Below are 16,937 nucleotides of genomic sequence, written 5' to 3'. Positions count from 1 at the left end.
CTCCATCTAGACATCAGCCCGTAGTAAATTTGTCTGCATCTAGGAACATGAGAGTACACTAGGGTCTGAGTTAGTAGCTTTATGTTGTAATCCAAACTGCATAAGTTTATAGTGAAATGTTTATAGTTTTCTTGATTATATCTTTCCATTTCACTAACACTACAGCACTTCCATAAAGACAACATGCTGCACCTTCCAGAGCTCCTGTTTCAGGCTATTTGGGGAGTTTAGAGAACACTGTATTGGTTTACATGCTGATGGCATTTGGATGAGACTTTTCAGCCATAGAAAAGCATATCTCTTGCTATGTGTATATGTATTGCCCAAGAGAAAGAAGACTAATGCAGATGAAGTCTCTAGGTTTCTAGGTATCCAAGTGTAATAAACACAAACATTTCTTATTTAAATGAAAGATTAGATTCTGGCAAACAACTCCATAGAAACAGGTGGTTTCCACGACAAAACTGCAATCATAAAACATACCAAACCTTGAATGTTGAGTAGCATTTTAGCAAACATTAAAAAGGCAATATAAGATTTTGTCTCTGAAATGCAAACTTCTGTGTATGTGCATAACATAAGAGGATTAACAGCTTGCTTTGATGTCTGATGGTACCCTGCCTTGGCTTACTACAGTCCTGCATGATTGATCAAGAATAGCTTCTGGACCCCGACGGGATGACTCAAGCTTTTGAAGCAGTAATATAATAAAGTATGAATGCTGAATATTGGTAAAGGCATTTACAAAGTAAGTGCTCAGATTAATAATTATTTTTGACAGCATTCAGGCAAATATGGAGATTTAGAGACATTTTGCAGGTTGCTTGAAAACTTGTAAGCCACAAAAACTTATGTGGTAAAAACTTTTGTGTAAAGGTGCTCTTGAATTAGAAACCTGAAATAGACATGTGGGGAAAAAAAGATAAAAAAAAAATGCCCAGGTTCCCTACTCTCTTTCAATGTTCCTCATTATTTCGTATGTCATCCTTTTGTGTGTTGGTGTGGATGTGTGTTTGCATGGGTGGTAGATGCAGATAAAAAACAAAAACGACACTTATATGTTTGTAGCTCTACTATAAATAGTTTTGTATAAAGCTGACTTGAAACTTCGAGGCCTGAGAAACATCATGTTTACATACAACACAAAAGAGTAACGACTGATTTTTCGTTGTAGTGCAGCTTCATTTTGACCCTTCAGCCCCTTCCATGTGATGTTTCAGTGAAGATAAACTTCAAAACTTGATCCTTAACCATTTCAGCAATAGACAAGCTCTTCACTACATCTTCCAGAAATACAGCTGAGGAAGAACTTTTAAAAGATGAATCATGAAGTTTTGCAAATGCAACAACAGTATTTCCTATACTGGACACATACAAAGATGTGGGAATATCATGAAAATATTCTGGATTACACTGATGTATATTCATTTTACAACAGGGGAAAAAAAAAGTAAAAAGGTTTTATCTTTTAAAACTGGATGTGTAAAGAAGGAAAAATATTGAGCTGCAAGGTATTACTAATATAGTTTATGTAAACTTTAAGGTAAGATCAAAACAGATTAGCAGCCAATAGGCTTTATGTGTGTTAAGTAAGTAACCTCATTTTTCACATTTACATCCAATCTCTGAATTGTGCAAACTGTTTAGCTCCTACTGAGATCAGCAAAAAATAGAGCTGTGATGTCTTTTAACTGTTCTAAATCTCATGTCTACCAAATCAGACTGTGAGGACTCAAACTTCCTCTCAGAAAAGCACCCACTGTGTGCAGTTGCACTGAATTCACTGCAATTACGTGGGTATACCATCAGTATGAGATGACAATCAGCCCCTTAAAAGATGCAACTCAAACTTTGTTTCAAGCTTTCAGATTCACTTTTTTCCTAAGGTCAAATCTATATTAAGTCCTGTAAGAGAAGACTAAATCAGAGCAAAATTTTCCTCTTGATATAACTGTGTTGCATATGCTAAACACGCTTCACGCTTGACATTTCCACTGACATCGATAAGAGACTTGCACATGGTGTAAGTTACTAATACAAGCACAGTTACTAATATAGATCTTTGCTTTTGAGATGAAAAAAACAGCCAAAGCAAAGACTGCTGTAGTAGAAGTGAAGGGTAAGATTCTAGGTCTGCCAGGAACTTCTGATCTTCTTTTTACAGAACTTAAGTTTTACACAATTTTCTCTAACATGACAGGATGAACAAACTTGCTGTTTCATCCTTTCTCTCCTTGTATTACATAGTTTCATCCTTTATTTACAATCCTCTTCTTGCTCTAACTTCCCCTTTCTTACTATTTATGTGCTTACCTACCAATTAAAGTCAGACCAAGAGTATAGCAATCCATTTTCTGCTGCAACAGTGGTCACTCTGACTTTACCTGTCACTTGCTTGGATTAAAAGTCCATTGATGCAGAGACCACCATCTTCTGTTTGAACAGTCCCTTTAATTATCAGAGTCCTGATTCATTCATTCTTTTTTTTTTATGATGTTCTGTCATTGTATATGGTAGCAATATATTTAAGTGTAGATTTGACAGATTATTATTCTATTTTTCCTGATTGAAACTGGAATATTTCTAGTAATTTTAAATCTTCCAGTCTACTGAAATAGTCCCCGCACAGATTGTGTGCTTGGGCATACATACTGTGCATGCTTCGCAAATTTCAGTACAAAATTTCATGCTTGGCTGAAGTAAGGTTACAATACAATACCTAGATGAAAAATAATGTATCCAACTCTTATTTTAGACTGAGAAAACTCATTTGCAAGCACAGTACAAACAAAGTCTTAAATTTACATGGTAAGCATATTTGTTCAGTAAATCATAAGCATTCACAATCTATTAAACGAAAAAAGCCTGTGGAAACTTGTGCCTTCAATACATTTTGCATGATGTTTTTCAGGCTTTCATGTTTCCTCAGCCATAAATCTGCTCAAGCTATTAAAACCTATTAAAACTGTAATCAAATAAATACCATGAATCTACTTACAGGTGACTCAGAATAACAGTGGCAAAAAGGAGTATAGTAATACAATTCTTCTAGTATAATATCTGCTTGCAGTTCAAATCAATGTATTCTACTGGCCAATCAATACCACCTTACTCTGCTTATCACTACTTGTAAGCCTTTTCAATAATTCTAATTTTCAAGAGTCATTACTGAAATTGTATAGCCATTGATTGCTTAAAGGTTACAGATAGTATGAACAAATTGAATTTTAGATTCAATTAAACCTGTTGAAAAATTGCAAATCACATTTTCTCAAGAAAGTTTCATGTCAGTCTTTCAGATGAAATAAATTAGCATAGATCCACTACAACCACAGTATCTATGCTACTTTAGATCAGTGGAGGATTTAATTTTTAGGCTAAAGTACCTACAAACTAGAGGGGGGTTATGCACTGACCCAGAGCATCTTTTCATCTTCCCTTGACCTGAGCAGGGACCATAACAGATAAACACAGATGCTACTGCATATTCTCTGTCTCTGATACAGGATATCTCATCCAGGAGGGCCACACTTCTGCTGTCCCCTTTCTCCAGTCTGATTAGATGCAGGACAGCTTGCATCCGTAAGCTCCATAGTTATATTAAATTAATTTTGAGGGAATTTAAAGGTTCACAAAAGACTAAGTTTTCAACAGAACAGCTTCTGCATTTATTGTTAGATGTAATCATATCTCAGCCACTCTTAGTAAAATGCTTATGGTCAGTTATTTTTCAAAGACGACTAGCCACTTTATATGGTAGTCTCAAAAACAGAGAAACATTTTAAGGTGCTCACCTTTTACTAAAATTCTGGCTTGTACATCATAAGCTGTAATAGATAGCACAGTTCAAACTCATGGCATCACAGTAACTGAGAATTAGATGGGAAATTGTCACTGTGTCTTCTCCTAGGCCATCTAAAAGTTGTGGCTTAGCTTATCATTGTCTTTTTTTTTTTTTCTTTATTTTTCTTTTCCTGGAGCAGATAGATGAACATCATGTGTACTGAAGAGAAAACTATGTTCTTAAAAACCTATGTTCTTAAAATGTCAGCTGTTTGGTCCCTGCAGTGTTACTATAATTCTCTCTATAGTAACACTAGCTCTGTGACTGCATTTGTGTTCAGGACTTTGATGCAGTCTTTCTCCAGCCAAATGATAGAAATGCTTCCAGAATGCTTGTAGTTTGCTTGCATCTCTTAGGATTAGTTACTCAGAATAATTTCACACCTTTCTCTCTTTTCTTCCTTTGTTCCCTTCTCTTTTGAGAACTATAGATATCCCCTGCAGCTGATTTTTATTTATTCTCAGCCACTCTTCTGCATTGCAGATAAATTTAAGTGGAAGAGTCACCTGGTTTGTTCACTGATGGTGCATGCAGCTGAAGATAGATTGCAATCAATAGGAAAACTTTTGTTAGCTTTCCCATATGGAAAGAATTAGCCCAGGTTTTATGTACATACTTATTCGTAGGTAAATCCATGCACTTAAGTTTTGTTGATTTTGGATGCATTTGCAATTCAGACACATTTTTTACGAAGCTATCTTAACCTGTAAGCAATATTCATGTTCAGGAACTTGAATACCATGGGAGTCATGCCCAAGATACACAGACATTTAAGCCTTGTGAATTTTATTGATAAGCACTTTACCTGTTTGCAGCTAAAATTAATAAAAACTGAATGTCACATAATGCCTACCTGATTTGCAGGAACAATTTACATTTCTCTATGACCACCAGTACTAGGAAGTGGTTACATAACTGTCAAATTAGAAATGGGCCAGTCTTACGTGCAAGTGGAAATTTGTTCTATCCTGTTTGCGACCATCTAGGTTATACCATTTGTAAACTAATGATGTTTTTGAATGTCTTTATTCATTTTACAGACAGTGATAGAGTTAGAAAAATCATTTTTATCACCATTCCTTTCATGGTAAAAGCTGATGATGAGGTGTGAAAGAAAAACATGAGCCCCTTCTGTGAGCCATTAATTGTTGATAAGTATAGATAAGAAGGACTCTACAACTCCACTTGTCTGCAGCAAAGTTAAATGGCTCTTACTGTAGTTACTCATTCTATTTGTAAAAACTGCATAGGAGGTATCACATAATCTTCTCTGCTCTATCAACAAGTTGTGCTATCTTGCACACAGTTATTTCACATCACTTCACAGGGGCTTCACTCTACCTATAAGAAAAGAGTAACCTCCCATGCAAGCAAGGGGGAAAGGAGTTATACAGTTGTGTTGCCAGACATCAGAAGGCTTTCTTTTTAAGAAGAATTTCTTTTGAATTGAAACCCAGAGACACTCCCTCCTTAGAAAGCTCTCAATATTCACAGATGTTATGTCTCTTACAAGGATCTTAATAACAAAAACAATGCATTTTTATTGTCATAACCTGGTAGAAATAGGACCAATATCAAAACAAAAGCTTCTGATCTGAGCATCCCCTAATCTGTGCTTTCCAGCATCTGAATTTTCAATGTGTTGTTGCTGTGTAAAATGTACCAGAATTTTGGTACAGGAATATCTCACAATATTACATGTCTGAAACTAAAATAAGACTATACTGCTATGTCATCTGTATATTCATTAGCTTATGGAAAGCTTCATTATACATTCATTAAACTTTTATTACTTTATAAAAGGGTTTATACAAAAGAACTTGCAGCATTGTCAGATGTAGTAGGAAGAGCAGATTTAGTGAGGAAAAATAGAAAAAATTATAGTAATTCAATCATATTTAAGTGTCTAGATATCAATTTCATTTATACTGAATTAAGAAGTCTGAGTTTTTGCATGTTTATAACAAGTCTTTAACTGCACATTTCCTAGAACAAATACAAATACTACCTTTCATTATACTCAGTAAGTTCAGAAAGCATGTTATTCCTGTGACTTGAAAATACTTTCTAGTCTGTCAATTCAACAAAGCTGCAAACATGACTTAAGCTGAGTAATACCTGGTTGCATGTCATTCTCTGTCCTCTGAGGCTTCTCATATGAGCATGTCACCATCTGCATGCAGTTGTAGACCTAGGTACCATAACTCCATGATGTATTTAGTCACTAAGAAAGCAAAAAAAGAAAAAGAGAAACAAACATTAACAATAAAACTCCCATAAAAAGCGTTCAACCCTCTGAATACTTATCTAACCATTGATGGCAGAGATCCATGCTTATCTGTATTTCTGAAGGAACACATCTTTCTTTACCTGCTCTCTCTGATATTATTCATAGATACTCCAATTTATATTTTATCCAGCTGTATATTTTATGTACCTACACAGTAGGAGACTCTATTAACATTTTCTTTTTGAATAAAAAAAAATATATATATATATTAAATAAAACCTCATTTAAGTCTGTAACCTTGCCATGGAAGAAAGATTTTCTAAGTTCGTTCAACTCCACATTTTGCTGTTTGGACATAGGAGTGAACAATTGTATTTAGTCTACAGTATTTTCATACTCCTGAACTTCTTCACAGAAGGCTTAGAACCTTATATTGTTTTCAATTTAAGATAAACATGAAAAGGAAATTACTTAAATAGCACACAGCAGCTAGTGATCAATGAACAGAACACAAGGTTATAAAGCTCTGCGGTCAAATTCCAGAATGCAAATTTAGATGCCATCCCTAGTGAGAAATGTTTACACAAATATACATTTCATCAAGTGAAACGCCTCAAATTGAATTTGAAGATAGGGAGACATTAACTCTCTTCCCTTTTTGTGTGTGTAGTGAAGAAAATGAAATGGAAGAAATTAGAATGATTTAGAAAGCATTTTTTTCACAAGGGATCGAAAGTTCCCATTAACTACAAGTAATGCACAGAGTGAACATGCATGAGAAATGTTTAAAGACTCAGCACAACTAAGTGTTGTTTTTTATTTCCTTAAAAGTAAAAAATAAAAATAAAAATAAAATCACCTAATCAAACACATCCTTGGCCAGCGGGAGGGGAAGAGCATTTGGGTAATAACCAAGGAGGAGTAAGATCACGGGCAGAGGGAGCTGCCTTTTGTTAATGACTTTTTTTCAAAATGAAGTTCTTCTAAAGTGTTTATGTACATACTTAACTACAGATATCTGAAACACTTGAGTGCATTTGGAATACAAGAAAACAAGGAAATAATTAATATAAGATTCTCAAATTTATTGTGATAGTGCTTTCATATGTATCAGCTGCCATGGAGTTGTATATTTTAGGAAAAAAAAAAAAAAAACCTGCCTGATGCTAACTGCTACTTGACCACCAGGAGACACTGTTGCTCCACAGAGATGAAAGGCGAGGTTGTGCCAATAACTTATCGGAGGTAATACATGTAACAGGCACCGTTATCATCCAGGTCATTCTCCACTCTTTCTCTTTCTAAAACTTATACAGACTCAGATGAACTTTGGATTTGTTCTGGTTATGCACCAAATGAATCACCTAGCATTCTTCCTTGTCAGAACTTAAAAAAAAAAAAAAAAAAAAAAAAAAAAAAAAAAGGAAAATATGGAACCTGGCTTTCTTGGTCAAAGAGTACTGGAGAAATGCTGTTGTTTTGCAATACTTAAGAGACAAGAGACATGCAGAGATACAATTAAAATGGAACAAAATGGAACAAAAATTTGAAATTTCAAAATATATTAACATTAGTATCCCTTGTTTCATCTTTAAATCATATACAATTTGGAAAATGGTTTTGAATTAATACTTCAATTAGCAAGCAGTATTAGATTTTTCTCAGATAAAGCAGGTAATTTTCATAACCAAAAACTTGGTTTATTAATTGGCAATGTCATATTTTGAGTGCTATTCTTTAATTAATAAGTAAAATATGAATATATACTAAAGTGTGACTTTTTAAAATTGTTGTTGCATTAAAATGCAATACATCTGTATCATCCATATATTTGAAGTATATAATGATGGATGATACAATGATACATAACACACAACATACAGCATAACTTACAGTATAATATGAAATACAAAATATATATAGTATATAAAGTATAACTATATTGTAGTATATGATGTCTAATAATATGATGTCTAATGTATATAAGTGTATCATATATTTTAATGAAATACATTTACATCATATATATGATAAAAAATATAACATGCACACATATACATGTATATACATACATACACATATACATACTTTTATACATACAGTATATATGCATACATATTCTGTCATAAGATAATCCATACGATTGTAACATGATGTAGTCAATCATAATGTAAAACTCTGAATAAAAAATAAATAAATCCAAGACCTGATGCCTGAAATTAAATATATTAGCTCTTAAGAAAGTAACCTATTTCAATATACAGAAAATATGATTTTCCAGCCATAGCAAATACAGGTATTTTGATGCACTTGCTTTTAAAATTTTGATCAAATTTATGTTACATAGACTATAACATGCATGGAAGTTTTATGCAATATTTTCATAAGGTATACACGATATTTGTAAAAGCATACATGCATTTATACCTAAAAGTTACACCTTAACCGGCATTTTTGGACAATTTTTGTTCAGTATCTGTAAAACAAGGTCTGGCTTTCATTTGGCCAATGCGTGTTATGCTAGGAGTGTAAAACATTCAGAATACCTACATAAATTCTGTTTATATACATATGAAGATCCAGTTGTAATGCTACAGAGCTGTGAAAAGACCTAGCTTCATTTGACCAGAAGGATTCTGGAGCCAATTTAAGCCAATTTCATCTCAGTGCAATACTCAAAACTCACAATGAAGTCTCACCTAGTACCTCTGATATCAACTGCAAAACATTCCCAGGCAACCATGTTTCTGCTTCTGTGCAGGTCCAGAACTGCCTCTGTTTGATCATCATTGGTCACCTTGCTATCAACTCCATGTCTTACCCTAGCCCAAGGCACAGACCTTCAGGATGAAACTGCAAAGACTGCAGTTCAGAAAGGATGAGGATAGTCTCCTTTGTGCAATTACCTCATTCAAGAATCCACCCCACATTGAGGAGTGGTAAATTTAATCCCTCTTTTTTCGTTATGAACATTATGTGTGTGTGCACATGCATAAAATATGTGTGTGTGTTATGTGTACACGGACACACTTTATATAAAACAATAAAATACTTGTTAGAGTTTCTTTGCGGTAAAAAAGTGGAAGTCTTAGACACATTTTTCACAGCTGTCAGAGTCCTCAGCTGGAGAAGCCTTTCTGCATGCATGTAGCTATAAGCTGTCCTGCTGAATTCACAACCACTCTGAGAACAAGAAAAAGCCTTTAGCAGAACATAACAAAGAGATTTCTCAAGCTAGCTAAAGAAAATAACTGATCCTTGATCTATTTTATTATTCTCTACTCCACCTTACTGTTCAAAGTTCTATAATAATATATGTGTATATATACATGGTCGCTTTCTTGTGGAAATATTCACGCATTTTGCTATTTAATTTACTGTCAGTGTTCAGGGTTGCTTTTGGTTATATTTTATTCATTGCTGTTTTCAGATGAATTACGTAACTATCACCAGCTGATATGCATTTTATAATCTCCAATACAGAGAATGATCTTGATTTTAAAACTGAGAACATCGAAAGTATGTAATAGTTTAGAGATCTATAAAACAGATCAGCTCTTATTTTAAATTAAAATTATATTTTAAATGGTAAGATTCCTACTATTCAGTAAATGTAGGATAATTTAAAATCTTAAAAAAAAAGAAAAAAAGAGAGAGTTTGAATAAAACTACCTTATGACTAAGAAGAAAGGCTCTGTGTCATACCACGGGCTGATGTAAATCAACATAGTTTGATGGAATTCCTTAGAGTTAGACTTCATTGTAATAGCTAACTGCTTATTCCTTCTAATCTTGGTAATCAGAACTTGATTATTAAAAAAATATTCTCTTTGATATTGTTTAAGACAGATTTAAAATAAGTGAACTATTACTGGTATTTTCAATAACACAAATGAAAAGTGTAAGATCCTTATCTTGGCTTTCTACGCCAGGTAACAAGAAAAAACAGACAGCAATTATTTTTTTTTCTTTCTTAGAACTGAGTATACAGAAATGTCACAAGTATTTTTCTGAGACATCTATGATAAAATTTTGATAAAACATCCATCCTTCTTTGGGGAATGATTTATAGCCAGTGGCTTGAATGCTATTCAAAATCAGGCTGTTTCCTAGAATATTGTAGAAAAAAATCCCAAGAGGTAGATTTGATTGCCTGATATATTTGCTTTACCTAAGCTACCTACTTTATCCAACAAATGTTTAAGAGTAGCTTTCCCAACACCTATAAGAACGTACAAGGTTAAGGTAAGAAAAGGTTTGAAACTTTAGTAGGGAAATACTGGAAGCGACTCTAGACAAGATGAAATGAGAAATAAGCCACAGAAAAGTGAATGACTAACAGCTAGAGTGATTTAGCAAGACTGCGAGGGCCTTTCTATAATTTGAAATGTTTAAATTAAGACCAAGTGTCTTTCTGAATGGCATCTACTCCTGCTTAGGCAGGAATTATGGATTGGAGGCAGTAATTCCACAAAAAAATTCTTCATCCCACTGGGTGAGATGACCATGAAAGTCCTCTCCAGTTTCAAAATTCTGTGAAAGGAATGGTAATAATACAAGTATAGAACAAAACAGAAAGATTTATCAATTCTCCCTTTTTGTTATTTTCAACCACTCACTTGAATTAGTTGTGTCTGGTATGGAGCTGTTCCATAGCAATCTGGAGCTGCCGTTTTGTAATTACTTTTTATGTAAGTCATGTAGGAAAGAATGCCAAATACTTTGTGATTCAGTCCACCTGACCTTTTTTTTAGAAACGTGCTTCCTGAGAAAATGCCATTCTGAATTGGTAGTGTCTCATTCAGAGTCTTGGTTTTATATAAAATTGATCCAAATAATAAATAAGATAAATAGTAGTAATACATGCCCAAATTGCATGACATCTTATGGTCTGGAAGCTGAAGTGCTGATGTCTATTGATCTTTGCTAGTGATTGCAGACCATTTTCTTAGGTACTTTGTCATAGGCAAATTATGCAATTTTGGAGGACAGGATAACCTTCTGCAGTCTTTGGCTAGGGTGCAGAAATTGAACAAACAATTATCATTAAGGCTGGAGCACATCCTTCAAACGTTGTATTCACTTTCATAGAGCTTCAGTGTAGCCCCTGTGCAGTAATGGAAATTTTGAAGCCAGGAAAAGCATAAGCTTTGATAGGTGCAACAGTCATTTTTCAGACTGCTGTTAAAACAACGTAGGGCCACCTGTTTTCTGTTTTGGCTGCTCCTTTTCTGGCAGCTGCATTGACTGTGCTTGGAATTGCAGAAGGATCTGTCTGATTCTTCTCCATCTGTAAAAGTTTGGATCCAAATGGTCTGAGCTCCTGAGTGACTGCAGAACATCCCTGTATTTGCTTACTTTGTTCAAGCCCTTCCAACCATATCTTTTCCATTCCATATTTCCTGGAACCAGTTGATACTCAAAACACCATAAGATTTGTACTTGTCTTGCCTTTTCACGAAATTTAAGATTTTAAGAATATAAATTTCCTTTATATGCTACTGACACTTCTCAGTTAAAAGCATATCTTGCATTTTATTTCTCATCCATATGCTGAAGAAACTGGTAGTTCTCAGACGCTCTCCCTTCCTTTTTTCCCCCCGTCATTACTACTACATATATTGATGCATATAGTATAGAGCCAATAAAAAAATATTTTGCTGAAGGAAGAACTTCTACAAAAGAAAAATGCATTTTTCCTGCTTTGTTGACGTCTTCTCAAAGAGCAGTTATGGACAGTGGGGAAACTAAAACTATAGGATACATAAGCGACATGATGGATCATATGAAAAAAAATGAAGAGCTTGGAGAACGTCTTACCCAAAGACAGCCAAAGACAAACCAAGACTGCTCATGTTAGAAAAATGAAGAGAGGCTATTAAGTTTGTACTTACAGAAACTGGACTGGGAATTATCTGTTAGCTGATAAATGAACTGCTGTATCTCTAATTGAATTGGGAAGGTGACCATAAAACTTGACAAGTCTTTAATGGTATTTGATATTCACAGGGACCTCAGGAATACTCGGTCATTAATGAGAATTTCTGGATTTCACACGTTTGGGCTATAACAGAGCTCCAGTTATTTGAGAATAGGCCTAGAAGTTTGTGTGAACAGATTAACAAACAGCTATTAATTTCAGCCCTATTACAACTTCTTTTATGCCCATTGCTTGGCGGTGACCTAGTGGTCTCTCACAGCAACACAACGCTGGCATTAACAGCTCTGAGACTTGTTACCTTAGGATGGCAACATCTATGACCTGAATACTGGCCTTTTTTACATTTTTTTGATAAAAAAAAATAATCAGTGGAAAATAGGAATATTTTGTAACAATACCAATTTACTTTAAAAGTTCACTGGTTTCCAAGAAAGTAGTTTTGACAGAATACTTTCAAGCAAACCTTATACATGTGTATTCTTGCATGAACGTGCACATGCTGTATGTGGCACAAAACGCTGCGTTCACACATCAGCTGTCTCACATTTCTGCATTGCTCACTTATCTAACTGTACAATAACTTGGAGCAATAAAATATCTGTATTATTTTCCTGATTTCACTGCAGGGCTGTTGCTAAGGTTTTCCTGAGATCTGTAACTTCCATTACTTCTTCACTGTCATGACACACATTTGTGGCACATCAATATTCACCATGCTAATAGGACTTACTAGCAAGAGTAAACACTACTCACACAAAAATGGGTCTTGATCTTATTGGATCTCAGCTGTGTATTTTAAGCAACTTCAACAACATCTGCAACGTGAAGCAGGGACACTCATTTTCTGTGTCTATCTCAAAGCATATATCTTGCTTCTAGAATTTGAATATGAAGGTAATAAAGTAAATGCAATGCAAAGTTACCTTATTGTTTAGGAAAGGCTAATCAATCAATTAAGCAGCTGCAATTTCTCCATTCCCTTCTTGATATTGTTCAAGGATCACACTATCCAATACAAAATTAATATATATTCCCACTAGCTTAGAAGAAGATGTCATATTCTAGAAACTGTATTTATTTCCTACTTAGCAACTTGCTTCTTTCAGATCCCCTCAGAATTTAAAATGTATTTTCCTTCCAACTTGACTCTGAGGTGGAGATGGGCTGTTATCTCCACTTTAGAGAAGTGCTTTTCATGCGAAAGAGAGGCTAATTTCAAAGCTAGAAAGAAATCTGTTCTGGAGACAAACCTCCCTCACCTTAGTTTACAGTTTTTACTTTCTGAGTTGATTTTCGTACAGGTTAAGCTTGAATTATCTGGTACTTCTGGAAATCCTATCAACTCCTATATTCATCTTTAGGTATGAAACATCCAAAGTGTCCCTGACATAGGAAGTCTATGGCAAATTAAGGAAACCACCCTTGGACTTCTGATTTCTAAGTCAGTACTCCATACACTGTTTCTCAAATGATGTAGCTCTAAGATGAGGAACCATGAATTTCATCAGAGTATTTCACCTATATACATTTAATTAAGTTGCTTCAGCAAACTTGGATATTATCAGACCAAGGCAGAAGAATCCTTAGAAGACACTCAAGAAAATGTTTGGGCAGGTATCCCAATGATCACAAATGATAAAGACAGTAGTTAGCACCCTCAGTGTCACTACATTATATAAATATAAATACATATATAAAGATATAAATACAGGAAATAGAGATATAAATACAGGAAACCAGAAAACTTACCTGAAGAGTTACCATTGTAAAAATATTTTTACTACTAAAAAAAAAATATTGCAGTAGATATTCTAGTATTTTCACATATATAATAAAAGCTGAGAGAATTTAGCTTTGTGACTATCCTACAAGATAAGAAGTCTGAAAACATTCCTGGCATATGTCTATGTAATTCCACACCCCTCAAAATATTTGTATGCAAACATGCAAGAGAAAGCCTTATGCAAAAGTAAGTGCTTAACGCTAGACTCTAGTGACTGTCTCCTGAGCTCTATGGTGAATTTCACCAGCTATCAATACACATTACATATGATTTGTGGTGATGATAAAATTTGACCTCCATCACAAATAAATTTTAGGAAGCTGACATTATGTGAAGAATTTACTCATCGTTCATCAAAAAGACAGATTATTTCCATTGTAAATACAGGGAATTTCCAAAAGCTCCCTCTCCCATGACTTGCCTGCAGGACTGTGTGCCTCACACACAAAAAAGTCGGCATTAAAAACATTTCAGTGATCCAACTCATCTAGTACAGCATCTGTAAACCTGTGTGCAATTCTTTTGCTATGAGGACAGACTGTCAATACTCGCCTGAAAAATTTTTGTACTAAAGAAAACAGAAGCAGTAGATTGTACTATTGAGAACACAGTGCATCGACAAGCTTCTGTGTGTTAATTTCCTGTTTTGCTTTGCTTGGGTTTCCCAATCCCATTGGAAGCCATTGTTAGATCTTCTGTGCACTTTTCCCTGCTCTCCTCGTATCTCCAGGAAAAGCATGTCACAACGTGTTGTTAAATTTGCCATCTGCAGTTTCAGAACCTCAGGTATATCTGAGCCAGCTCTCTGCAATTCACAATAATTGTTTAATATGTCATAATTTTCAGCATTCAAGCATTCGTTTTCACTTGGAAATGCAGAGGGGAAGATTCATAATGGCATTGAGATTTCCTGCTAAATTTCCCATCTGGTAATCTTCTCTCATTGGCACTACAAAAATCTGGATTTCCATACATTTGCAGCTGTGGCTCCTGCCCCTGTGAGATCAGAGTTGCACCTGGCTAAGCAGCCTTTTAGAAAATGTTACAAATAGCGTAATATGTCATTTTAAATGGCGGCGACTCCTTTTGGATTAGGAGGTGACAGCAAGCAGCCTGGAACTTGCTGGCACACCCTTCGCAAATCAGAATATTTCCATTCTATTTAAGTAGATTTATTGACTTGCTGAAGGCCACAGAACAGATCCATTGGGCAGGGGGGAGACGGGGGGGGGGGGGGAGCATCTTTAGAGGTACCCGCAGGCCAGTAACGCAACTTAAAGCAGTTGTTCTTAAGCTGCATTAAGGCCAGGACAAACCCTCCTAATTAGGCTGCTCTGTTGCCTAATGCCTGTGCTGCACAGATATGCGCTGCAGGAATGAAAAGAGTTGCTGCTCTTCATGCTTGGTGTTTTGAGGGATGACTGTGAATCAATGGCTCAACAACTGCTGGAAGCATTTGAATACATCTTGCTTATTGCTTTATGATGAAGGCATTTTCCTGGCCCTGCTTTTTGTGACTGTTACTTACGAAAAGCCATGGAGGCCACTGGACAGAACAGCAGGCACAGCCTCAGGAGACCAGGATCCTATTTCTTGTCCTGCCAGCAGCTTGCCGGAAACCCTGGAAAAATCAATCTCTTCCCTTACCAGAATCCCCCCCTTCTCTAAAGCATGAATCTTCTAAAAATACACTGGTGAAAACCCTTCCTTCATTCAAACCACATTTTGCCTAAATCCATTAGTCTCAGAGTCAAAACACAGAACAGTGCTGAAAATGACAAAGCAGAATTAAATCATGGTTGATGATAAAATTGCCAAAAGGAAGCCGTAACTCTTGTTTACTGTTACTCAGAATTGTCCCGTATCACCCTGGGACCACTTGCACTTTTGATGCCAGATGGAGAGACATTTATTTTGTTGTGAATATTTAGTTACCAGTTTACTTCTAAAGCCTCAAGAAAAAACATGCTTGAAACAATTTCATCTCTGGAAAAGACTTATGGGCAACTCAGCTGTTTCAAGACAACGCAATTTGCAATTAATGAATGCATTCAGCACATCCAGGTTTCACCGGTCAGTTACAGGTGAAAACTGGGGAAACCTGCTGCCATATTGCAATGCAGTGATGATTAAATCAGGAATAGATCAAGAACAGCTAGACAATCTGTTCCATTTCAGGTGGCAGCACTTGAACGTAAGATGATGACAGGCTGCTGGCTAGACTACTCTACTCTCTAACATAAAATCTGCCAAAGGCTAACAAGGGCTTTCAGCCATCTAGCTGATTTTTGTTTGGTTTTGTTGGTGTTTTATTTCTTGAAGGCCCAATACAAATAGCAGGAGTTGGCATTCTGACTGATTTTAGTCTTTGCTGAAAATATTTTGTGTTTCTGCAATGTAAAATTGGCCCAACCTAAGAGACACTCTGCATCTTCTTACAAGACATGAAAGAGGCATTGAAGTTTGGTCTACACTGTAACTGCTACAGTTATTAAGAAAATTGGGGCACAGTGGGACTGTGGGCACCTGGCCTGCCCTGTCCATGGCACTTCCCAGCACCCCTAAGGCTGATGCATTTCATACAGCAAATGCAAAACAACCCCACAGAGTTAAAACCCAGTTTTGGACAAGGGACATGTGATGTGTCTGTGTTTCCTGGGTCTGCTGGCTAGCTCTGTGCAAGCTCCTTGAGTTAGATGTGTAACACCACTTATCTTTGTCGCTGGCCAGCCAGAAAGTATGCATGATGCTTTGTGTCCCTGAAGTAGCAAAGGAGGCAAGAGGATTAGCAAATCTGGTTCTCACTGCAACAAATTTGAGTTTGCGTAAGAGAAATACTTACTAAAGCTATCTACAGCTGAGACAAGGGAAGACAAATATATTTGATTTTGTTCTCAGAACATCTATTGGAAAGCACTGTGTGAAAACCAGGTACTTGGAAATGATTTATTTACATAACATCTCATTGGAAGAAGAAAAAGAACTGTGACACCTTATGTTTTAAGTTCAGCCCAAAATTAAACCGTTACAGAGTATATGTAAGACTTCAAAATAGCTGCAGCTCAACTTTTCCATGGCCTACGCACTATGTTAAAATTCATCGTTTCTGTTTCAGGGGCACTCGTACTTATATAACAAT

General features: G+C 35.6%; 1 protein-coding gene across 17 annotated transcripts in view; it reads right to left on the bottom strand.

The window, feature by feature from the left end:
• LOC106034895 (uncharacterized) overlaps positions 1–16,937 on the bottom strand; it is a 570,359-nt gene that overhangs the window by 167,306 nt on the left and 386,116 nt on the right. For 16 of the 17 annotated variants that reach the window (XR_010829466.1, XR_010829470.1, XR_010829469.1 and 13 more), the window contains one exon: positions 5,963–6,068. The exons of the other annotated variant lie outside the window; for it this stretch is intronic. The gene's annotated coding sequence lies outside the window, so the exon portion shown is untranslated. The remainder of the gene's footprint in view (positions 1–5,962; positions 6,069–16,937) is intronic. 17 annotated transcript variants of the gene reach the window in all.

The sequence above is a fragment of the Anser cygnoides genome, chromosome 2 (assembly GCF_040182565.1).
Source record: "Anser cygnoides isolate HZ-2024a breed goose chromosome 2, Taihu_goose_T2T_genome, whole genome shotgun sequence".
NCBI classification, from domain to species: Eukaryota; Metazoa; Chordata; class Aves; order Anseriformes; family Anatidae; genus Anser; species Anser cygnoides.
The sequence above is the reverse complement of the archived record's forward strand: the minus strand, read 5'-3'. Positions and strand labels throughout refer to the sequence as shown.